Source organism: Saccostrea cucullata, unplaced genomic scaffold (genome assembly GCF_032062105.1).
Source record: "Saccostrea cucullata isolate Sc308-1 unplaced genomic scaffold, CSIRO_AGI_Scuc_v1 ctg36, whole genome shotgun sequence".
NCBI classification, from domain to species: Eukaryota; Metazoa; Mollusca; class Bivalvia; order Ostreida; family Ostreidae; genus Saccostrea; species Saccostrea cuccullata.
Genome location: NW_026930674.1, coordinates 52383 through 78966, shown reverse-complemented (window position 1 = coordinate 78966; position 26584 = coordinate 52383). Strand labels below are relative to the sequence as shown.

Here is a 26584-nt window from a genome sequence, read left to right as displayed (position 1 = left end):
TAGTTGTTTGCCCTCAACTTGTCACAAAAGCTGACAGAAATATCAGCATAAAGCCTGATAAAACAATCTAGCTCTGACTAGCTCTGGACACATGAAGTCCATTCCAGGCAAAAGCTTGCAGTTATCACCAGGGGTCTTTTTATACACTCGACCAATGATTCGACTGACCAGCTTTGCTCCATGAACGTCTTTTCATCATATCACACATTGTTGGGGGATGAAAGGCAATTTATGTCTCTGATCTGTATTCCTATGAAAGACAGAAAGAAGTCCTGTAATATAGGAAAGATGGATAAAATATTCTATATAATGCATCTTTCTTTTCTGAATAGAGGTCTTTATTTTCTTCAAATACTGAACTTGTATTATAAATCTTTCTTAGAAATTTTAAGGGATGCATAATTAATAAAGACCCTCATCATATTCGTGACGGGGACCCACCACACTTAGACTGCTTTCTCGCTACAAAGGAGGGACAAATTACAGTCTTTTAATCTGTGTTGTCCATCCACTTTCCACCCACAACAGAGTGTAAGGAATCAATTAACTATTTATATGTCGGTCAGAATTAGCTGTATTAATGTCTACTAGACAGCAAAACGAGAGTATATAGAAACAATGTGTTTGACACGTTCCACATACTCGCGTTTTTTGTATATTAATTAATCGAAATATACTCTACAATGCCAAAAGATATTTAGAGATTTTGAAGTCCTGATTCCATTCTTTCGGTTACTTAAATTATCATTCGCAATTCTCTTTATGTCCTTTAGCGACCGCTTCATATTTTATTGATTGCGGAGGGCATTATTTGAATTTAATTACATTTATTTATTCCTGTTTGGTTCCCAGGCCTTGCTTGCCGTTGGTTTTATTTTATTCTTTTATTTGAGTAAAAATAATTGGAGAAAATGTTGCTTTTTCTTTGCTTAATTTAGCCAATGTTGGCAACATCCATAAAAAAGACAACGTAATTAGGCAATTGAATTCGCAATCCAATTTGGGCTTCGACGAAATTTACATTAATTGAGACACCCGTTTCCTAAATGAAAGGTATTGTGCTTTTCAGTGACACCTGTTTTTGTTTTTGCCATTGCCTGAGGTACTACATTGATGTCAGTTGAGTAATGTGAATTCGAATTGTTTCATTTTCAAATTTATAATCTAAACGAAAATGATGAAAAAATTACTGAAAATTAAATGAAATTGACTTTGATTGCACAAATAACCGAAAAAGAGGAAAGAGGCTTCCTGTTTTTGGGATGATATATGGGTAATGTTTGTGATTGTTGTTTTTAAATACAAAGGCGAAGTACTAAAAGATACATTTTATTCCGAAATTATAGTTCCTGAGAAGAAAGAGAAATCTGATAAACCATACAAACTAATGAATAAAAATCCTTTCTTGAAAACAAGAAAAAAGGGATTGAATGTCGTGCAATAGCTCAGACGGGAGGATTCTATTGGCGATAATTGACCATCGTCTGCAAGTCTCCGATCTGGCAATGGTGGGGTAAGAGAGTAAGTGCTTTGTTAACCAGAGAGGGTATCAGGTCTCATCTGTCATTTTATAAATTGGTTCATGACATCTAACTATTTGTCGGGGCTTTTCTAAAGACGATGTTTTAAGCTGAAGACAACTGGTGTTGGGGCATTTATCAAGCAATCTGTTCGTCGTTATCCTTGAAACACAATCTTATTTATGTCTTCTAATGCTTATAGGCAAGATCACCGCAGCTTGTTTTTGCTAATTTTGTAAAAGTCAAATAAAACACTTTCATGTTGATGAATAATGTCATTTATTAAAATGACGGTATAAATGTGAACAATTTAACAAACAAGAAGGGGGATCAGATTCACAAGCTTTGCTTATCAGTTACGTAAAATATGATAATGTCTGATCCCCCAAAAATGACTAGAAAAAAGTATCTGTAAGACAAGACAATCAAAACATCATCTTAAAAAGTTAGCAAATAGATGGCACATCAAAACAAAATAGGCAAACTTCACAAGAAAAAGTTGGCAAAAAGATGGTACATCAAAGATGCAATCAAAACCTCAGAAGAAAAAGCTTGCAAAAAGATAGTAATCAAAACCAAATACATAGAAGCAGTAAAACAATTGAGTAAAAACTATAATATAATATGAATTTTACAAGACACATTAATGATCATATTAAGGGATAGGAATGCTGGGGTGGAGGTGGGTCTTCAAAATAGACGTGCTTCATGTTAGCGGTGGTAAGCGCGCGAGTGTGAATGACTCGCTGAGCTGACCACGTGATCTTACACATTCTATTACAATTAATCCCTCAGGCAAGGCGTGGATCTGAGAATTTTCACAATTTACCAACGTAAATGTTTCCGGAAACCTCCAAACAAATTATCGCATTAAATACATCATGCAATTATTATTCTAATAATTGTTGTTTCTTGGCATTAAACTATTTCTAGCTGGCTAATTGATTTGTCCAAATATGAATGAAATATTAATTTCAATAATAAATAAAAACAGCCAACAACCCAAGATATGATAATTATGAACACATGTGGCAATTTGTTTCCTTTAATCAACATTATGTGGAAGCAAGTTTAAGGGTCTGTTTAATGCAATGCACTGTTTACAAAACACGAACTATGTTATAAAATCTTATTTGAATTCTCATATGTTCGATAACGATTTCAAAAATACTTGTATAAGGCTAATAATGACTACTCCCTCATGGCATCTCGCTGATTCTTCTAAATGCTTTTCCAGAACCTTTCATATCTTTCATATCTTGTTTTGATAAAACCCTAATTTATGTAAAAATACGATACGAATGTGCATAAATTAGCACACTTAAATTGTACACAACCATTCTCTTCTTAGTATCAGATCTTTTTCGAGAAAAAAGATACAAATTTGGATTAGTAGCTGAATGTTGAATTTATCTATCTAAGTGTCCATCAAACACTTACTGTAAATCACTTTTTATTCGCGAGAACTTAATTTTCGCGTAATTACGCGAGGCAGTATGCTCGCGAAAATTTAATTCTCGCCTATAATAGTATTCCTTAAAGCTGACATGAATTCTTAAAAACGCAACATTTTCATCTATGTACGACTTGTTTCATACCAACTATAGCCGTATTCCGCCATATTTCTTTCAGATACCTTGTCTCATTGTAACGATATATACCCCAAAGCGCTCGTTACAGTTGAATGATTTTTTGGTTTGGGTATCGACTTGTGCACATCTCCGATGGTAAAGCATATGAGAACACATGAGAATATCAAGACATTTCAAAACCACAATAAACAACATAATAATCATATTTCTGAATAATTATTGATTTGAATCAAAAGAAAAAAAATGCAAGTTTGGTGAGAAATTTAGATGCACGTCACGCGTACGTATTTTTACAGTGCGCCAATTTATGCAGAAGAAACTTGAAATAAAAAGCAGTAAAATCTGCAAACACATTTTGAAACTATATCATTTGAAAGGAACAAAACAGCCAACGTCTTTGATTTGCAGCCCCTATGCAATTGGTGCATATCGAGAAAACGCCTCGAACGCTGTAAACGTACCCATACCTGGTAATAAGGTTACTGCATCCGTTCGAAGATGTGCACAAGTCAAGTGATATACACCCTGAATTCCATTTATTGAAATATGCATCACAAAAAAGAAATAAACTCCGTAAAAGCTCAAAAGTAAACACACTGTCATTACTCCGTACAGACTAGCAGGCCGATACACTTAGTCCGTGCTGATCAGATTTTGGTCAGGGAAAATATCACAAGTGGAAAGAGAAGTTATTTGGTATTTGCGCGGCTGAAGGGGGGGGGGGGTATTATAACTGCTGTTCATAAGCTATAATTGTGAATTGTCTATCTACATGTAGTTCTAATATACATTCTATACAAAGTCATGTATATAGTCTGCAGTTGGTTCGCGTCGCAAAATTCATTTGTCAATTATAACTGATTATTTTAGTACTAATCTCAAATCTAAACCAAGTAATTTGATGTACGGTAATTATTTACTTCAAAACTTAAAAGCAATTAGCCAGAATACAATATTTTTGTGTACATAGATCTATACGATCTTTAACACACAAACACACGAAGAAATGCCATCCCCTGTTCAGATTGACATCTAGTCATTTGATTTTTAGGCGGGGGGGGGGGGGGCTGCAAAAATAATTGACATGACCGTTATCTAAATATTCTTGGAAGACAGACATCTCTGCCGAATTCAATTTTGAAATTTTTTTTAAATGTGTCACTCCGACCACAAAGTATGTGCATTTTGAGGAATGTATAAATGTTTTATAATTATGTTGTTATAGAGAGTCTATCGAGATTTCAGTATCCCTGCCTTATAGTGTCGCTATTTTTTTTTTATATAAAAGTAATTTCTGTAGGAGTATTTGGGAGATAATTTTAAAAGCTAGGGTAGGGATTCTTGACACTGGTTGAATACGGATAATTTTTATTTACTCTTTTGTATATATTTAACACAAGTGAACTTGTGATGACAATTTATTTCAACGAAAGTCAAGCAGTAAAAAGTAAAAGTTTGTACTTTGAAAGATAAATCACGTCAAGTCATATAGCACAAAAGCAACTTCAGAATGTTTACACACAGACACACACACACAAACGTTCTGGTGACTCGGAATAGTCCAGAGTAAAAATGTACTTTCTTGATGACGGAAGGTCCAGTACATCTAATATTCACGTCCGTGATTGTCCACAGCGGATCTAAAAACTGACTCTCTCACACAACATACGGCATTCACTCAAACTTCTATTCACACATTTACGCAATTATCACATGTACAAGTCGGACACTCATTGAGGCAGAGAATTGACACTAATTCCTTAAATAAATATTGAGTGACAAATTCCTTTTTGCTGTCTAAACATTAATTGCTAGATAAATGAATTTAAGCATATGTCAAAAATAAGCATTGAAAATAATTCTTTTTATAAAATTGAATTCTGTTACATTTTTAAAATAAATTTTGTAGAATTTACTTTGTGACACATTGAACTAACTCTCTCTCTCTCTCCCTCTCTCTCTCACTCTGTAACAATCCCTTAGGGCAATAATAGGTATAAGATCTTACGCACTTTCTGCTGTACCATTTATTAAGCCTCAGGGCAGATCAAGGATTTTTTTTTTTCAGGCGGGATGTCGAAACTTCATAAATTGAAGAATAATTTAAATTTGGACAAGAAGTTAACCCAAACGGCCAAATTGAAAGAGAAACTAGAGGTATTGTGAGCAATGAGCTCACTAAATGATACCCCCGCCTCCCATATGGTTATAATGGCAAAGTCCATATTTTGCTGTTGTCGCTAAACCCAAAATACGTGTCGGATCAAAAAGTAAAATAGGAGGTGCACAATGGTAATATGTATTAAACCTAAGATTATGTGAAAGTTTTAGTAAATTTCACCAAGTGGTATAAGAGGATTTGCGGATAAGAGATGGGTACCCCAAAGCGTAACAGACCGACGGACGGACAAAACTATTACTATATACCCTCCCACTTTTCAAGCGGGGGATATAATAAACGTGAAATATGCATCACAGGAATGGGTACATTGGGAACTTTCTCAAATACCATCTCAAACGCATTGGCGTCGGAAGCAAATTGAAAGTGGGGGGGGGGGCTAAGTGCAAAGAATTTTTTTTATACATTCAAAAAATCTGAGAAGCTTAAAAAAAGGGGGAAATGTCCTTTTCCAAAACACGAATATCATATTTCGTGTGGGGGAAAGGGGGGGGGGGAGGTAGGTTCGAACTTCAGTAACAAAATTTTTCTCCAAACACCAACACTTTCCTCTTTTTTAACCTATACTGCGACTTGTCTGTGGAAAGTGGGGGGGGGGGGGGGGGGGGGGGGCTAAACCTACGCAGCAATGTTCAATGTCTATACTAAGTATATATTTGTAAAAAAAAAAAAAAAACATCCCCCGTTTCCGACACCTATGCTCAAACGTACGAGTCGAACCTGAACCTGGACAACAGACAAGAAAATTTTTAAAAAGCTAATTGTAGGTAGAGTGTGGAATTCTCACGGGGGGGGGGGGGGGGGTTTGCTCTCTCTTTCTATCTGCTTTTTCTAGTAATCATTAATTATTTATGTCTAGAAATTTAATTCACATTAAATTCTGGTCAGCGCAACTTCTTATAAACCACTAAGCAGAGTTTTGTCGTACTTTCGAGATATTTATAGGAGTCAATGTGTGTCTAGATTTGCACATCACCAGGAAATTCCGAATTCTTTATTTTTTCGGGAATTTCCGCACTTTTACATTTAGATTTTGGCCATATCTTGAATATAAAGATGAGCAGTTTGTCAGCGCAATTCCTCGTAAACCGCTGCACACAATTTCGTCAAACTTTGCAGATATTTTTAGGACACAGTGTGCATAGATGTGTATATAACAAGAAAATTACGATTCCTGTATTTTTTTCTGGGAATTTCAGCACTTCGACTTTTGGGGGAGCGTGGGGTATGTTTTCATTCGTTGTGCATAAAATTATAAATAACTTTAAATTAAATTATATTAGGTCTAATAAAGCCAATACACAGTATTTATTTGACAATAATTAATCATAAAGAAATCAATCTGTTTCAGACGTTTTCTTAAATTATTTTTATGAGAGTGTTAATATGCATGTTTTATTACACCCCCCTCCTATCACAGGAAAATATCTTCAAAAGGATTCGTAATAATGCATGCTTTATTATAAATTTAATGAAGTTAAACCATGAAATCATAAATTCTATTTGCAACATTTACAGACAAGTGTAATGTTTAGTTTTGAAAAAATCACTTGCATTTTTTTTCAATCAACCCCACTGAGCTTTCAACCTTTGATATTTTCCCTGAGCAAATAAAATGATCGGCATGGGCCACGTGTGTCCAAGCATCTTTTACTGTTGAGTTAGCAATGGATTACTGAGATGCATTTTTCAATAAAAGTAAAATAGGATAATTCTTTCGACATGTGCACATCCCTGTAACGATAGCAGTATATTCAGGTAAATGTTTTATCACTGCGTTTGACGCGTTTTCTCGACCTGCATGGATTTTTGCTGTACATGAATGTATTCCGTGTTAGTGTATTTTCTATATTGCAGCAAATGCATTCAAAGATAATTTAATTCTCGGTATAGTTCTATTGTTTGGTTGAATTCTTACTTTTCAAACATGTATTTGGTCAGTTTATGGACTTCTAAAAACTATGCTATCGGAGATGTGTACATGTCGACAGCCAGGCTAGAAAATCACTCAAGTGAAACAATTCTACAAGGCTATATATAGCAGGTACAGGTGGCCAAAAATCTTCGATAAATATGGCGGAATAGAAGAAATATGGCGGACAAGGGCGTACAGGAATGTAGCAAGTCGTACAAAGATGAAAACTGATGCCTTTTTAAGAGTTCATGTCAGCTTTAAGTTTATATAGAACAATAGCCACAATTTGTGAAAATTTTGTCTCGCTAATCAAGAGTCAATGACTATCTCCCGAAAATAAGGTGTCGCGAAAATTTAGTGATCTACAGTATCAGATATTAAGATGAAATCAAACTGCAAGTAAAATTCTCTTACCGGGAGGTATACGCTTGACCAACCCATGTAAGAACCTTTGCAAAATTCGTTTTCGAAGAAAGTTTTTTCCGTAAACAGCGTGAAGTCCGTTGTTCGTTCACTTCTGTAATCGATTTTCAGTTATAGAAGTAACGTGGAAATAAAACACAGTTACTGTATATATTGTAATTAAGTTAAATGCAAGAAATGAAGTCCCAGCATTTCACCTCTGATTTTGCTGGTATTTTATGGCTATCTTTGATTGAGCCGGGTCCTGTGTCGGCAGATTTATACAAACTGTCGTAACTCGCGCCAATAAAACTTTATTTATCACGAGATAGACCTTGGATGGCCCCGGCTAGTCAACGATCTGAAGGCCTTGCTCCTACTGTCGTAAATTGAAAATTGAACCTCCACTCTACACCGGATATAAAGAAAACTGACAATGAAGCTTCTGATGAAATGCCCGGATGTTTAGCCATTGCATTTTCTTCCCAATACTGTTTTGTTTTATTGATTAAGTTTTTTATGCGTGTCTTTGACATCTGGACTTTGTCGTTGTGAATACGTTTAAAGTACCCATTACATTCTAACCATTTCGACAAGGTGCGAGAAACAGATAGAGGAACATGGAGTTGACAGTAAAATTAAGAATTACTAACTCTCAGTCAGTGCTAATTTGAGGTTGATTTATTGTTGGAATACACAGAGAAGAATAGCACAAAACAAAAAACAAAAAAATTGCGCAATTGCTGGAGCAATTATTTGCCGTCTTTCATCATCACAAGTAAATCTAATCGAAACACAATATTTTGTTTTAGGAACATGGAAGGTGTACTCATTATTTTTGCAGTTCTTCATCACAGTTACAGCGATCAAGGTCTTTGCACAAAAATTAATTCTGAAGCATCCACCTGCAGAACACAAAAAAGTCGGTATCTGAGAGTTCGTAAACATCGAAAATGTTAAAAGTTGTAGGCATGAATATCTGCAAAAGATATTCTGAAGCTTCATCAGCTCACAGAGGAAAATAGGTATAAAATCAATCAAAATACCGAGGAGAACGCAGTGGTACAGATGTTTTTGCTCGTGCTCGTGTGTCTGAGTTATGCAGACATAAAGAGCCGCCCAATTAATGGTTCAAATCAAGATACGTCTCCCAACTACTATGAAATAGACAAGTCGTCAGGTCGGGTCTAATGAGAGTCTCATACTTTAAATTGAAATGAATTTATTTGGAAATCACCGAGATAAAAAGTTAAGATCTTACATGAAATTAAAACGCTTGCTTGCAAACAATATTCAAGCCATTTGGCTTAGATTAGAGGAGGATGCAGAAATATTTCTCCATGCATAATTTCAGCAGATGCACTGTGACTGTGGATACAAGTGTATCAATCAAGTATTTGCTCTGCACAATAATAAACTCCAGAGGAAACCCATTTGATACAATCATTTTACAGAAATATCATTATACTTCTATAGAAATAAAATGCAACGAATTTTATTTCTAGCACACGTTATTTAATTTCTATAAGAAATATGTTTTGAGTGCCATTTTATATGAGCAACAATTCCTGGGCAATTGACATATAACTGAACATAAAACTAGTAATACAATTTGGTAACATGAAACCTCCATGTGTATCAAAGATCATTTCACCATTCTGTAAGTTTACAACGAAAGATACAACGAATGATTTAAAAATACATTGGGAGAAGGAAAATTACTGGATAATGGCGATGGAGAAAATGATCTTTTTATGGATTTCACTTAGCGCTATAAGATGAAATACTTGAATTGTCCTTTAAAGTGAAATCTCTAATGGCGACTTTTAGACTTGCTTCAGCTCTTCCATTGATGCAGTAAAATGCACATTACCATAAAGCCAACATCAATCACAGAGAAAGCTTTCCCGCAAAGCTGTTGTTTTTCTGCCTCGATAGTATTGCACTGAAGCTTCATTAAATAGCCTGTAATTGGAATTACATTCTTATCAACGTTGGCTAAAATTCCTTCATAGAGAAGCCAAGATCTAGTTAAAGAACTAATCATTGAAAAAACTTCCATTATTTTAAGAAAATATCCCGATTGATTTTCTAGTTTTAACGGTGTTATCCCAGCTTTAAGCTATAAATTGATAATAAGGAGGAAAAAGGCAGTCAATGTCTGACAGCCGTCAGCTAAACGTCAAGCGTAAACTTGGTTTCTCTAAATACGTGATATGCAAAGGCGGAAGGCGCGTGTCTTTTTGTCGGTAGTGATATGTGACAAATCCAATTTGGCAAAGAGCTAAATTGAATGTACATGTATATGCAGTTTTAACGCCTCGAAGAATATTTAAAAAAAAAAACATGTATAATTCCATAAAATGTGCACATTCTTTAACTACAGTGGTAAGAAAAATTCAAACAAAAGATTTTAACACAGGTTTCAGAGAAAGTTAACTTATGCGAAAACAAAAAAATTCTAAAAGATCCAAGTTTTTTGTCTGTTATTGATTTTATCTCTCTTACACATTAACAAAGAATTAGTTTCCTTCTGAAAAAAAGAAAATAAGCATTAAAATCTGAACAACAACAATTGCGTCAAATTCTAAACCTCGAACACCGTCAGGAGTGCTCGAGTGGCGACGCTCGTCATCTCTGAATTTTGCCGAGGGATACCCCAAAGGAAATCAATCAATATCACAGAAACTAATTCCGCTGAGTTTAACACTACTTTCTCTCGATTAGTTTTGCTTAATTTGACGACATATGTTTTATTGTTAATAACCAAACCCGCAAAATTTTGCATATTGATACCACGCGTTTCCGACAAGGAAATCTCGTTCGGTGTTTTAATGGATTTCTTGGCGAATATGGTTAATCGCCGTGCGATGTGGGTTAAAAATGAAAAATATAAAGCCATTGATCTGTGAACAAACAAATACGAAAATCACTGAGATAAGAAGAAGTTATATTAAAATTTACAGACCGAGCCTAACATTCAGGAAGAATCGTTCAATTATAAGCTTTGGAAGGTATAGAAATGGATGCATAATGAAGTTTATGAGTGAAAAGACCTTTCATTCATAAAAATAACCCTTACACAATATGAAAATAGGAAGTGAAAGTTATGGATCATTTTTCCGCTACGGTCATAGAGGTACATGTAGTTTGTGCATGGCTAAAAATGTATTATATATGGCTGAATCAGCCATACATCCCCCAGTATTCCTTTTGCGAGCAATCCATTTTTTCGGCTTTGATTGTTGTTTGCTATTCTATGTCTTTATTTATAAATGATGTTCATGGATTAGCGAAGGATTTAACCTTTAAGTACACCATTCATCTGTTCCGAAAACCATTGATTCTGTCAACGATTAGTTTTTTCTTCTTTAAGTAAAACTTGGCGACGGATTAAACATAAATAACGAGAGTTCTATCGGAAAGCAGGAAGCTGTTATTGATAGATGTGTCTATAAAATACTTTCTACTATATCATTAATAACAAACTAGGAGCCCATAATCCTTTCGTACCCATTATTATGTTGATCTTTGATTGTAGATCTTTTTGTTCACAGTTTATCGAGCATTTGTGTTGATATCCGTATACAAATAATTGCCCTAGGTAAATCCATCAGCGACCTTGATGATTAGAAGGCCAAAAGAGCATTACTCTGTGTCACAATGTTTGCGCGAGCAAGATATTAACCATCCGTCTTGTAACATTCCAATTATTCCATACTCAAACATTAATCTAATTCCACGAGAAAGAAATTTCAAGGCCAGCTACATGTACAGTGTATTTAAAAAAGACATGTAAATTTAGTGGAAACTGGAGATAATTTGCATTTCATTTGTCTTTATTTTTATATCTGACCTTGTGTTTTACAGAAACAGATGATTTTGAAAAATATAAGCTTTCAATCCCTTCTCTCTGTATTTTTGGAGTGCTTGACCTCCTCCTGTTTCCACTGTAAAAATTGCATGTTAACCGAAAAGATTGCAAGGTCATTGCATGTGTCCACTATGAAACTTATTTACAAATTTATTTTTCTGTGTTTGTTAATAGTTGTAAGCCTCATTTTCGATGTCAGCATGCTGTTTGTTTTTGTAAGACGGTACCTATCGTTGTTTGACCCCCTTTGTATGAGGTTGTCGGGGTTGACAGTGGATAGATGTCAGTTTGTACTTCCGGTATGTGTTTTCAATTGTCCAATTTCCAGGAACATTGACGTCATGTAGTGGACAGAAAGTGATTGGTTGTTTCAAATCATGTGATCTGTCAACTCCGATGGAGCGTTTTCGGACATTATTTCTGATAGTTATTTTAGTGACCTCTATCGGAGAAAGTGTCCGTTAATGTTCTTTGGATGTGGTCAGACAATGATAGGTCGCCCTGGAATTCAATTTCTTTCGTTAATGTATTTTAAAAGTTGTGCATGCCAGTATTTTTTCATGCAATTGTTTTGTATTTCTGTTCTATTTTTTTTTTCGCTTACTGCTGGAAACAATAAGGTTTTGTTACAAGGTTAAGTATTGTGTCAGAGAAGGAAAAATTTACTAATGACTTCAACCTCCAAAAAAATGCACACACTTTGTCAAATGTCGCACTGTGATCACTGAAAAAAAACAACAACTTTGCACCATCAAAAAGCTTGTAGAGATATTACTTGGAAGTAAGGGGAAGGAATAACACTATGTTTTCTTTTGTTGCCAAAACAAAACACACACACACAAGCCTCCAATGTGAACATCGAAGTTTTCACATTTTTGATAGTGATGGCGGGTAAAATAGTGCAGCTTATCACGTGACCTTCAATGGAGAATACGGAAGTGAAGTAATATTCTATTATTGATAATCTGTGACTTTCTCTTTGTTGTAACGAGAGCAAAACAATAACCCCTGTCACCACTCGAATAGGAAATCTCTGGTTTTGGATCGTGGTTAGCTTTTCAGATCCGTAATTCCCTTCCTTTACTCTGTCCTGACGATAAATAAAAAAAATTTACAATAGAGTAATTCTCTGTGTGATAAACTATGCATCAAAGAAGTGGAGATTGGGTCGTTTTATCTTGCTATATTCGCACACTTTGGCGCCACGAGAGCAATTTGTTCATTCTCGATTGTTGTGTATTCATCTCTATAAACACCAGAAACATGCAATAAGGAGGGAAAATCCAAACCTATCTAAGCATATGTTTACTTAAATTCGCGTGTTTCATGTTTATCGACAACCGATATCATCAAATACGACTTGCTTCATTCTTAAAACATGCGAAAGAAAATAAGAACTCGTATCAGTTTTGAATTAACAAATAAGATTGGAAGTTTTGACTACCTAGAATTCTCTTGCAGTTACAAAATAATGAAAATATCTTGTTATTTATTCAAAGCGGACTCTATATGCTCTTGAATTGAAAATAAAATTGAGACACCTGCACATTTTATAATAAAATAACTAACAAACAAAGCAAAAGCCTTTCCGTTGCGATTTTTAGTGTTGGAACGATTGTCGCCGACAATCGATTGTCGGTCGTTAGAAGCTCTTCGATGCTACTAATCGATTATAAAATAAATGTCGCCGACATCGCTAACAAAAAATAAAATTGTCATACTTTAATTTTATTACCAAATCCAAGTGCAAAGAGCATAAAAGTAGTGATGAACGTTGAAAACATGGAAGGATTCCGTGCCTTGTTGATACTTTTACCGCCATGATTAAATATGGGGTTAGACTAATACCCGGAAACTCTAATATTGCAAGGTTTTACTATACAAAGGAAAGCATAATTTGTCTAGTCAATCTTTAAACGTAATTATTATCATAAATACAAGTCTAACTTCTGGATAATTACTTTTAAAACTTGCAATTTTATTATTTTAACTAATTAAAACTAATTTTAAGAAAAATATACAATCATGTATTAAATGAAAGGTGGGACTAATATCAGTAAAATACCCATTGCAATGACTTTATTAAAAAAAAAATTCCCATTCTGTTTCAATAGTCTTATATAGTCCTATATTGTTTAAAGTAAACAAAATATTATTTTCCACTTTTTATAAACGAAATTTCAATTAACATTTTTGAATATTTTATGTAAGTAAATGGTTTTTTTTGTAAAAGTCTGACAGAAATCTGCACAAGTTTTTTCTATATTAATTTTATTAAAGTTCAAAATGCCCAGCCGATTATTACAATAATCAAAAGCCTTTTTTCCGGTCCCCATCACTAGCGATTTTAAATAATTGCACAAATTAATCATAGAGCGTAGGAGAACTTGATACGTGCATTCTTATTCACTCTACGTTTTGTATTCGCCATCACCTTCATCTCTCTTGAGTCAATGTAAATTAAAACTAAGATGTATGCTGTCACTGGATCAGACAATTATAAGAAATGACCGGTCTTGCAGTCGATCTACTAGTATTTGAGCCATGCTTATTCACCCTAGGGTATAATTGGAACTTGCTTGCAGTACAATCGTCAAGCTCTTATGACAAATACATGTCACCAGAGGACTCCTTATTGAAGGCACCAAGACAGCTAACTGCTTGGTGTACATCGTTTTCTTCTATTAGATCACTCCACAAAGTCAGAGAAATAAATTGCTTCGGGAAGAAGCAGAGAGGTTTATTTAGGCTTCTTTTAACTGCACAAAGAAATAATTCAAATGTCATGCAAAACGAAGTAAATAAACTCAAAACTCGAAGTCCTTTTTAGTAAGGTATCTTTATAGCCTTGAAAGAATTCATAAGTGCGGGATTTCTTGATCACCGTGAGCACGTAAATGACCTCTGATCATATAGATTCTAGGGATGAGACAAAAAGACGTTATCTTGCATTTGAGGGTCCTTTAATGCCTCTTTGAGTTGGTGAAAGTCTGTTTTGTTATCGTTACAAGTGTCAAATTAAGCTTCAAAAAAGTAAGAACGGCGGTATGATACTGATGCTTAAAGCTTGTATCAGGAGGAAAAGACAAGCAATGGGCTGTAGATCGATTGGCTTTCATTTCACATTGGAATAAGATACAGGCATGTTTAACCGGTATCACACAGAGCAATGCTCATTTTCTCTTGTACATTAAAATATTTCCTTAAAAGCTATAGTAGAACATAGAAGCTAGCTAATGCTGACCAGATAACTGCTGCTGGAAGGGTCGACGGCAAAAAATCCAATCAGTCGTGAAATGAGTTACCCAATCTAAGTAATACCGGAAAGACAGAAACACGAACGAGGGTTTCCATGGCTTGGTTAAGTTCATGGATAAGTGTCAAAGAAGAAAGCTAGCTACAAACCATTTAGCAAAAAATAATTATAACAATCAGTGCAGCAGTTAGGTTTGACACCGAGTTTATCCTTTCCAAAGAGAAGGAATCAATATTTGAGTAGTCAAATGCTGACAGCGAATGAAGCAATCAAAGATGATGATTTCAAATCCTGTCGATTACCATATTTTTTTTAATTATGTCTATGATGAATTTCTCTGATTTAATCCCTTCTTTATCTGCAGATCATTGAAGTTCTGACGTAGAGTAATACTTAGAAACTCACAGCTACATCGGATTAAGCCAGGTAAATGTTTTAACACTTCGTTATTTTCAATACTGCGGGAACTAATGGTGATTAGGGAATACCAAATCAGCATAGAATTAAACAGAAGGCATCAAAGTCAGCTAATTCTTTGTGAAAACCTAGGCAAATATTTCTTATATTGATAAAACATTACCAAAATCCAATTCATTTCTTTTCAGATCAGAAAATGATATTCAAATAAAATATGTATATTTTTGCTTTTTAAACACTGATAGCTATTCTGAAACAATACGGTTTCATTATCTAAGTGCACACCATTTAATCCAATTTTAATTTCAATCTATTGATTTTTTTTTTAACAAAAATCATTTTCCTCAAGTAAGTTAATTGAATTTCAACTGGGAGTCACCGGCAATATAATTCGGTTGTTATCTGTCAATGCACTGTGCAGCGCTTCCATTTCTTCTCTGTTGCCCACATCTGTTTATTTTCTAATTGTTCTCAAATTTTCAGATGTTTTTTTTTTTAATTTAAATTCCTTTCAGTTCGTACTTTAAGAATATTTAGAACATTTGTGTCTGGTTGGGTAAAATAAATTAAATTTTTATATGCAAATCGTCTTTTAGACATTTATATTTTTTTTTATAACGAAGGCAATCAAAGTCAAATTTTACATAACCGTTGAGGTAACAAAAGAAAAAAAAGTACATGGAATGCGAAGCTTACAATGGCTTATTACTCGGATAAAAAAAAACCGAAAACAAAACACACACATTCAGATAACTGAAACTTTGTCAGCGAATACAATCTTTCATTGAGTCAAATGCTGACTGAAGTTTTACATACTTTTTGCTAGGCCATTATTTACACACTGAATTGACGACGGATATTTCCTAATCTTGACAAGGAGCACACGGCTGGTATGATCGGTCATCAGGAGATTCTAATCCTTCATGGCACCTGATCCCACCTCTGATGTTTTGGGGGACGGTGTTTGCTCTGCCCCTATTTGATATTGTTTTATGGACTTTTGAGCTTGAATACTTTTCGTTTTCTCCATATATTTAACAGAATCGCCCTTTATAAGACCTGCAACAAGATTTTTTTCTTACAATGTAACATTCATACATGTATTTACATGTACGCGTGACCATTGGCATATAACATTTCATGAATTAAGCATATTTCAGTACTTCCAGTACTTTAATCCTTTATGTAATCTGTATTCCCAATCAAAACGTTGATAAACAATTATAGCCAAATGCTAAAAACAGCGTCTAGTTTTCAAGAGAACAGGTCTTCGAAAAATCTGTCGGAATTATAATAAGTATTCATTACACCATGTTATTAACAGACTTTTTTGTATTCACATGAAGGAAAATTATTTCAAAAACAATTGATGAGAAGAAATTACTTTGCTATTGCCTTTAACTCGACATTTAGATATATCGATAACGCATTTCAAATTAACTGCTATGTCGACTTGAAATATCCAAAAAACTTGAAATAAAAGAATCTGGTCAACATATCTGGTTCAAATTTGGATAATTAACTAGAAAGAAATGTTAATGGTAACTAAGAGCAAAACTTTATGACAAACATGATGATCTCAAATTTTCTGTTGTCAGCTTCCGTTTCTTGTGCAGTAATATATCACTGAAAGAAAAACCTAGTGAATTTAACTAGTGTTTGTCGTAAAGCGTTGGTCGTGATTAGTAAACTTTCAGTTTACTGGTTAAGATATAGCTGTGGAGCAGGGGTCGTATAGATACTTAGATACCGAGTGAAAGTTACTCATCAATTCTAAATTTACTAATCTTATCTAGTAAATATACCAATATCTGGTAAAACTACTATTAAGGTAGTGATTGTATGGACAGTGAATCTACTAGTTTTCTTCGTGACATTAACTAGTTATTTTTTACAGTGATATAATTATTTCCTGCCTATGAGGTTTATGTCTCCAAAATGATTCGATTTGCTCTACATAGAACAATGTCTGAAATAAGGCAAGCTATGGTCAATAAAATTGATGAAACAAAAATATCAACAGCTTTGTTTAAAGTCATGGTTGATATAGTGACCTTATAAGCAAACACAATCTATCATTTCATTGAATGCCGACTAACGTTTTTCATACAAATTGTTACGTCATTACTTACGCACTGAATGTCTGTGTGCTCCATCATGACAAGGAGCAGATGGCGGATATGACCTGTAGGCAAGGAATGCTTACTCCTCTTTGGCACCTGATCCCACCTCTGACCTTTCAAGAGATCCATCTTTTCTCTGCTTCCGATTTGTCGTGTTTGAAGGGACATTTGAGCTTGATTACTATTCCTTGCCTTTATGTTTCATTTTAGCAAATCTCTACTGACATTACCTTACAAAAAAATTGCTCCATCACGATTGAAATATCAACTTTCCTGAATTCTCCAATGTAAAACCTTGATTATTTATTATAACCTAACTTCATCTCATAGGGACAACGGTAAATCAACAAACATTGATGTGTTCTCGAGGTATATCTGATCAAGGCACTACAACTATGAATAGATAAAAGGATGTTGTTTTTTCTTGGGGATAGGAGGCAAAAAATATCCGGAAACCTTAAAGCAAACAACTATCCTAAACTTCCATTTACATTGTACGATATTTCCCAAAACGGAGATAAAATCCAATTTTAAATCCCTAGCTGAGAAATTTGATTGAACAAACATACACTTTGTGAGAGTAAAGTTAACCTCCTGAGAATGAAGTATTCTCTAATCTATTTTTAGCCGGGCTTATTGCTCAAAGAGCAATTGCCGGCTTATGTGATCCTGTTCAAGGCAGGATGTTGACCCCATAGTCGCCATTTTAAAGTTACGTGCAAAAATATAGTTCTTACTCTCAACCGCTTTTGAGATAACACAAACGCTAAATAAAGCAACAAAAATAAAAGGATGTTTTATCTATATAAAATAAACATCAGTAGTAATGACTTTGAAAACTTCATAAGTCAAAGAACATAGTTCATTAGCGTAAGGATTTTTGATAATCAGTGTTACCGTAGTTCTCTACACATACGAGGTAAAGCAGGAGAGGGAACCAGACTGGCCTGTTTGTTTACATTCAGCTGCGGTACCAGATTAATTCTGATTCTGACAAAATCGGACTGTGGTATTAGGATTGAAAAACTCACTGTCAGTGCCTTATCATTTATATTGATAGTTTTAAAATAATTTTTTCATCAGAATATACTATATAGTAAACGTGATTCATGTAAAAAATCCATTCTACTCTGTAAATGAGCCCGGCTCTCTGTACTTCTGAGTACTTTGATTTAAAATTATAATTTTTACATGTGAATAAAATATTTAAAGGAAATGTTCTTAAAATGATATTTTCTAGCCTTGTACTCCCATGTGTCGCCTTCCAGTTCTCAGTGTCAGAAATAAAAAAACCCCTAAATCTACTCTTTAGGATTCCTGTACGAGTATATTTGTTCTTGATAGTCTTGAAAAGATTATTTTATTTCATAAGTATTTCATTGTATTATCCCAACTATTCCTTTAATTCTGTCGCAGTCTACGGTCCATGATTTGAATGCATATAAGTACAAAATCGAATCTAGCTTTAGAGCGTTTCATCATACGGCTATTTTCTTACGTTTCAATATGTTTGACTATATATGAGGTTTTCGGTTTAAGAAAGGAAAATTTGGAAATTTATGCAAACGAGATGTCCTGACAAAAGCCTCATATGTTAACTTTGTTCTTTCTTATTCAATACGTGATCGGGAGGCCCGGGTTCGATTCTCGTTCGCGGCGCCGCGTCAAACCTAAGACGTTAACATACATGTAGGTACTGACTGTTCCTTCGCCAAGCCGAGTGAAAGTCATGTGTCTTTTGGATATGACATTAAAACCGTAGGTGCCGTGTCACGCAAAGAACCCCCACTGCTCAATGGCCCTGAGTGCCGAGTATAGGTCTAAATTTAAAGCCATTCACCGGCATATGGCGACGTTTCTTTATGAGTAAGAAATTCTCGAATGGGACGTTAAACATCATATACAATCAATCAATCAATCTTTTTCAATATGCTTGCTTCTCTATCATACTGACCTTGATTTTTTAAAAAGATTAAGTTGTCAATGATATCAAGAAGCTTAGGCTTTGATTTGTCGTGAGGAATAGTTGTAGAAAAGTCTTGTTTTTTTTATTTACTTTCTTTTAAAATTTTTCAAAAGTTCTGGGGAGTTTTGGAGAATTCACATCTGATTTACATCACTATTAGAATATGTCGTTGAACAGACAATATTGAAAATAAAGTGGGTATGTGAATAATAATTTTGCGAAACAATTTAGGACAAGACTATTAAAATATGTATATTTCACGTTTCACTGAACAACCATTTAGTAATTGTAATGAGTTCTAGCAATGAAGTATTGGAAATTAGATTTCAATTTATATGCTAATATAAATCCATATAAATCTATGACTTCAACTTTCGTTATATCAGAACATCAAAAGATTAAATACTAAGATGTTTTCCTTTTGAAATTTAAATTGAAATTAACTAACTTGGCAACAAACAGAATAGAATCAATTCGCCAACTTTTGATCTACATATACATTGATTTTGATAGCCAATTTTATCTGGGAGGGAAGTAAGGATTTTCTCCCTTTTTGTCCTCATTAGAACCGTATATGTTTATGCCGAGTATGTCATCAAACCCTGGGCTGGATAGCTCACTTGTGACTCTCTTGAAAGGAATTAGGATTTTTCTGGGTTACAAATGGCGCAAGTCAAGCGACAAAGGCGTTTGGTCTTCTCAGTGTCTCCATCACTAAGCTGTAGACATATGCTTTCTATAAACTTTAAACGTCTTTAATTCCACGTGTTCAATATTTCATGATTTTCTACATTTGAGCATTTCACGGTGGGTTTTTTCACGAATAATGACCTTCTCAAAATAAATATTTGCAATTGTACAATTCTTGAAAAAAAAAAAAAAAAAAAATTATAGTAAACTACAAGTATTCGGGAAAAAAACGCAGCAAGTAACTTTAACCTCTCATTGTCATAACCTAAGGTTATTTTATACATTTACTGTGTCAATATTTTATTACTACCAAGTAGAAAACGGTGTATGAAAATGTAAAAATATATGAATGCATGTCGACAATATTCACAATGGCTTTATGTTCGCGGAAAATTCTTCAGCCGCGAACATAGTGAAATTGAAACTACAGTATGTAAGCATTGGAGGTTATATATGAAATGATTTGAATGATCAAAGTCAGCTAATTCTTTGTGAAAACCTAGGCAAATATTTCTTATATTGATAAAACATTACCAAAATCCAATTCATTTCTTTTCAGATCAGAAAATGATATTCAAATAAAATATGTATATTTTTGCTTTCTAAACACTGATAGCTATTCTGAAACAATACGGTTTCATTATCTAAGTGCACACCATTTAATCCCATTTTAATTTCAATCTATTGATTTTTTTTAACAAAAATCATTTTCCTCAAGTAAGTTAATTGAATTTCAACTGGGAGTCACCGGCAATTTAATTCGGTTGTAATCTTTCAATGCACTGTGCAGCGCTTCCATTTCTTCTCTGTTGCCCACATCTGTTTATTTTCTAATTATTCTCAAATTTTCAGATGTTTTTTTTTAAATTTAAATTCCTTTCAGTTCGTACTTTAAGAATATTCAGAACATTTGTGTCTGGTTGGGTAAAATAAATTAAATTTTTATATGCAAATCGTCTTTTAGACATTTATATTTTTTTTTATAACGAAGGCAATCAAAGTCAAATTTTACATAACCGTTGAGGTAACAAAAGAAAAAAAAGTACATGGAATGCGAAGCTTACAGTGGCTTATTACTCGAATAAAAAAAAACCCCGAAAACAAAACACACACATTCACATAACTGAAACTTTGTCAGCGAATACAATCTTTCACTGAGTCAAATGCTGACTGAAGTTTTACATACTTTTTGCTAGGCCATTATTTACACACTGAATTGACGACGGATATTTCCTTAATCTTGACAAGGAGCACACGGCTGGTATGATCGGTCATCAGGAGATTCTAATCCTTCATGGCACCTGATCCCACCTCTGATGTTTTGGGGGACGGTGCCCCTATTTGATATTGTTTTATGGACTTTTGAGCTTGAATACTTTTCGTTTTCTCCATATATTTAACAAAATCGCCCTTTATAAGACCTGAAACAAGATTTTTTTCTTACAATGTAACATTCATACATGTATTTAAATGTACGCGTGGCCATTGGCATATAAAATTTCATGAAGTAAGCATATTTCAGTACTTCCAGTACTTTCATCCTTTGTGTAATCTGTATTCCCAATCAAAACGTTGATAAACAATTATAGCCAAATGCTAAAAACAGCGCATAGTTTTCAAGAGAACAGGTCTTCGAAAAATCTGTCGTAATTCTAATAAGTATTCATTACACCATGTTATTAACAGACTTTTTTTGTATTCATATGAAGGAAAATTATTTTAAAAACAATTGATGAGAAGAAATTACTTTGCTATTGCCTTTAACTTGACATTTAGATATATCGATAACGCATTTCAAATTAACTGCTATGTCAACTTGAAATGTCCAAAAAACTTGAAATAAAAGAATCTGGTCAACATATCTGGTTCAAATTTGGATAATTAACTAGAAAGAAATGTTAATGGTAACCTAAGAGCAAAACTTTATGACAAACATGATGATCTCAAATTTTCTGTTGTCAGCTTCCGTTTCTTGTGCAGTAATATATCACTGAAAGAAAAACCTAGTGAATTTAACTAGTGTTTGTCGTAAAGCGTTGGTCGTGATTAGTAAACTTTCAGTTTACTGGTTAAGATAGTGAGTTGTGGAGCGGGGGTCGTATAGATACTTAGATACCTAGTAAAAGTTACTCATCAATTCTGAATTTACCAATCTTATCTAGTAAATATACCGATATCTGGTAAAACTACTATTAAGGTAGTGATTGTATGGACAGTGAATCTACTAGTTTTCTTCGTGAATTAACTAGTTATTTTTGTACAGTGATATAATTACTTCCTTCCTATGAGGTTTATGTCTCCGAAATGATTCGATCTGCTCCACATAGAACAATGTCTGAAATAAGGCAAGCTATGGTCAATAAAATTGATGAAACAAAAATATCAACAGCTTTGTTTAAAGTAATGGTTGATATCGTGACCTTATAAGCAAGCAAAATTGAATGCCGACTAACGTTTTTCATACAAATTGTTACGTCACAACTTACGCACTGAATTTCCGTTCGCTCGATCATGACAAGGAGCAAACGGCGGATATGACCTGTAGGCAAGGGATGCTTACACCTCTTTGGCACCTGATCCCACCTCTGACCTTTCAACAGGTCTGTCTTTGCTCTGCCTCCGATTTGTCATGTATGAAGGGACATTTGAGCTTGATTTCTATTCCTTGTCTTTATGTTTCATTTTAGCAAATCTCTACTGACATTACCTTACCAATAAAACTGCTCCATCCTTGAACTGAAAAAGAAATTTTCATGAATTCTCCAATGTAAAACTTTGATCATTTATTATAACCTAACTTCATCTCATAGGGACAACGGTAAATCAACAAACATTGATGAGCTCTCGAATTAATATCAGATCAAGGCACTACAACTATGAAAAGATGAAAGGAGGTTGTTTTTCTTGGGGATAGGAGGCAAAAATATCCGGACATCTTAAAGCAAACAACTATCCTAAACTTCCATTTACAGTGTACGATATTTCCCAACACGGAAATCAAAACCATTTTTAAAACCCTAGCTGAGAAATTTGATTGAACAAACATACACTTTGTGAGAGTGAAGCTAACCTCCTGAGAATGAAGTATGCTCTAATCTATTTTGTAAAATTATCAAATTTTGCATATGAATAAAATATTTAAAGGAAATGTTCTTAAAATAATATTGTCTAGAATTGTACTCACATTCGTCGCCTCCCTGTTCTCATTGTCAGAAATAAAGAAACCTAAATCTACTTTTCAGGATTCCTGTACGAGTATATTTATTCTTGATAGTCTTGATAAGATTATTTTGTTTAATAAGTATTTCATTATACCATTCCAACTATTCCTTTAATTCTGTCGTAGTCTATTCTCTGTTATTTGAATGCATATAATTGCAGAATCTGGCTTTATAAGGTTTCATCCTCCGGCCATTTTCTCACGTTTCAATATGTTTGACTATATATGAGGTGTTCGATTGAAGAAATGAAAACTTTGAAATCCAAGCGAACGAGATGTCCTGACGAAAACCTCATGTTTGTTCTTTCTTATTCAATACGTGCTCGGGAGGCCCGAGTTCATTTCTCGTTCGCGGCGCCGCGTCATACCTAAGACTTAAACATAGGTAGTGACTGTTCCTTCGCCAAGCCGAGTAAGAAAGTCACGTGTATTTCGGATATGACATTAAAACCGTAGGTTCCGTGTTAGCACGCAAAGAATCCCCACTGCTCAATGGCCCTGAATGCCGAGTATACAACTGTATGTCTAAATTTGAAGCTCATCACCGGCATACGATGACGTCTCTATATATGTGAAAAATTCTTGAATGGGACGTTAAACAATGTATACAATCAATCAATCAATCTTATTCAATATGTTTGCTTCTCTATCATACTGACCTTGATTTAATTGAAGATTAAGTTGTCTATGATATCAAGAAGCACATTTTTTGATTGATCGTGAGGAATAGTTGTACACAGTGTAGAAAAGTCTTGTGTTTTTTCCTTCTTTTAAAATTTTCCAAAAGTTCTTCGGAGTTTTTTAGAATCCACAACTGATTTACATCACTTTTAGAATATGTCGTAGAATAGACAAGATGGAAAGTAAAACTGGTATGTTATAAATAATTTTGTCGAAACAATTTTAGACAAGGCCATTAAAATATGTATATTTTACGTTTCACTGAACAACCATCTTGTAGTTGTAATGAGTTCTAGCAATGAAGTATTAGAAATTAGATTTCAATTTATATGCTAATATAAATCCAAAGAAATCTATGACTTCAACTTTTTCTTATATTAGAACATCAAACGATTTTAAAAATACTAAGATGTTTTCCTTTTGAAATTTAAAATGAAATTAACGAACTTGGCAACGAACAGAATAGAATCAATGCGCCAACATTTGATCTACACGTACATTGATTTTGAAAGCCAAGTTTATCTGCGAGGGAGGTCAGGATTTTCTCCCTTTTCCGTATATATGTTTATGCCGAGTATGTCATCAAACTCTGGGCTAGATAGGTCCCTTGTGACTCTATTGAAAGGAATTAGGATTTTTCTGGGTTACAAATGCGCAAGTCAAGCGACAAAGGCGTTTGGTCTTCTCAGTTTCTCAATCACCAAGCTGTAGACATATTCTTTCTATATACTGTAAACGTCTTTAATTTCAAGTGTTCAATATTTCCCGATTTACTATATTTGAGCATTTTACGGTGGTTTAATCACGGATAATGACCTTCTCAAATATAAATTTTTGATTTTTTGCAATTGTATGATTACTTTAAAATGCGTGCTGCAAAAACAGGATTATAGGTGAAAATAACACAACACAAAAAAGGGAAATAAAGCTAAATATAACAACGGGGAAATTATAAGGCAACAATAGGTCAAGTAACTTTCAAGGCTTTACTCGTAAAAAGCATTTGACAAAACTAAAATTTTATCATAACAGTTCTTGAGTGGTTATTTTATTTTTAAAAAAAATGCCATTTCAAAGTGAGCAGGGAAAAAAGTCTTATGCAATAGGTTGTACTTTAAGGCAATGTATAATGTATACATTTTTATGTAGCAAGTAGAAATTTGTATATAAAAATGTAAAAATATATGTTCAATGATTTTCTATGTCGACAATACCTTCACAAAATAAATATTTGCATTGTATAATTCTTGAAAACTTTATTGTAAACATAGTTTCGCGGTAATTTTATTTTTTTACCTAGGTTATTTTATACATTTACTGTGTCAATATTCTGTTATTACCAAGTAGAAAACATAAAAATTAAAAATATAGTATGTAAGCATTGGAGGTTATTGAAACTACAGTATGTAAGCATTGGAGGTTATGCCTGTCGGACAAGATTTAATGGTTAGCTAGCAATTTCTGGATTTGCGTTGCTTCTGCCTCATCCTTTTTTGTCGTAGTTTAACCTTTATCTTGAATGTAATAGTAGGATTTCTCAGTTCTGTTTTTTCACAACGAATCACACTGATGTGTTAGATGTTACTTTACTTAGCAAAGACAGGTGTTCTCACTAACTTATACTTACATTACTTTTCCACATCTTTATTGTTGGTCATACAGAGTAGAATGAATGATACAAATAAAGCAAGTTCATTTGAGTCTACTCGGATTGTGTCATGGTATTTAACTATAAAACTTTGAAGTGACATTTCATATAAACTTTGGATGCTATATTGTATTCGGCTAACATAAATTCTAACTATCACGTTTCTATAAAATTTCATAAGTTTTAGTTCTCACTCAAATAAATCACCGTGTCATTTTTACAAGAATAAAAAAATAACCGGTGAGCAAAACGAACAGTCATCGATCTCATAAATCCTGTAAACAATGAATTTTGTACAGGTCAAAGACACGGTACCAGTGTAAATACCAGTAAGATCAGGCACCTTAGCATCCCCGGTTACATCCGCCATGAGACCACTGTATTGGTCAGATACGGAGTACAATTTGTCAAATTTGTGTAACAAGAAATGGCTCAATTATTTGTAGTAAATAATAGGCTGTATTTGCAAATATATAATGTTTTGCGGTGTTAACCTTTTTTATAAACACACAGAGAGCTAATATCTTCATACCTGTAGTTTTTTACACGTCAAAGGACATTTGGCCTTTACATGTTTTGATCATGCGACTCATCCAATTCAATTTCCATCGAAGTTTTTAAACTGGCTATTTGATTTTTAAATAAAGTCATATAGCGACCATTGAAATCAATTGCAAAATGCTGACTTCAAACTAGAGGTAGTGTGAGCAATGAGCTAACAACCCCGCCTCCCATATGATTATAATGGCAAAGTCCATGTTTTGCTCTGGGAGACCCGAAATAAGTGTCAGATCAAAAGGTAAAATTGGAGGTGCACAATCGCATTATGTAGTATAGTTGGAGTTAGATTAGAGTTGGGTACCCTTCAATATTATAGAAAGAATGGCAGTGTCCATGTTTTCAATTGGAAACCAGAAATATGTGTCGGATAAAAAAGTCAAATAGGAGGTCACAATGGCACTATGTAACAAAGATTCTGCAAAAGTATCATTACATTTCAATCAGTGGTATAAGAAAAGTTGCGGATAAGAAAGTGGTACCTCAAAGCATAACAGACGGGCGGAAGGACGGACGGACGGACAAACACCCCGATCACTATGT

General features: G+C 34.0%; 1 protein-coding gene across 2 annotated transcripts in view; it reads left to right on the top strand.

Moving 5' to 3' along the window:
- LOC134229556 (cholecystokinin receptor type A-like) overlaps nt 1-26584 on the top strand; it is a 55907-nt gene that overhangs the window by 12216 nt on the left and 17107 nt on the right. Inside the window, exon 3 of one of the 2 annotated variants that reach the window (XR_009984204.1) lies at nt 15103-15164. The exons of the other annotated variant lie outside the window; for it this stretch is intronic. The gene's annotated coding sequence lies outside the window, so the exon portion shown is untranslated. The remainder of the gene's footprint in view (nt 1-15102; nt 15165-26584) is intronic. 2 annotated transcript variants of the gene reach the window in all.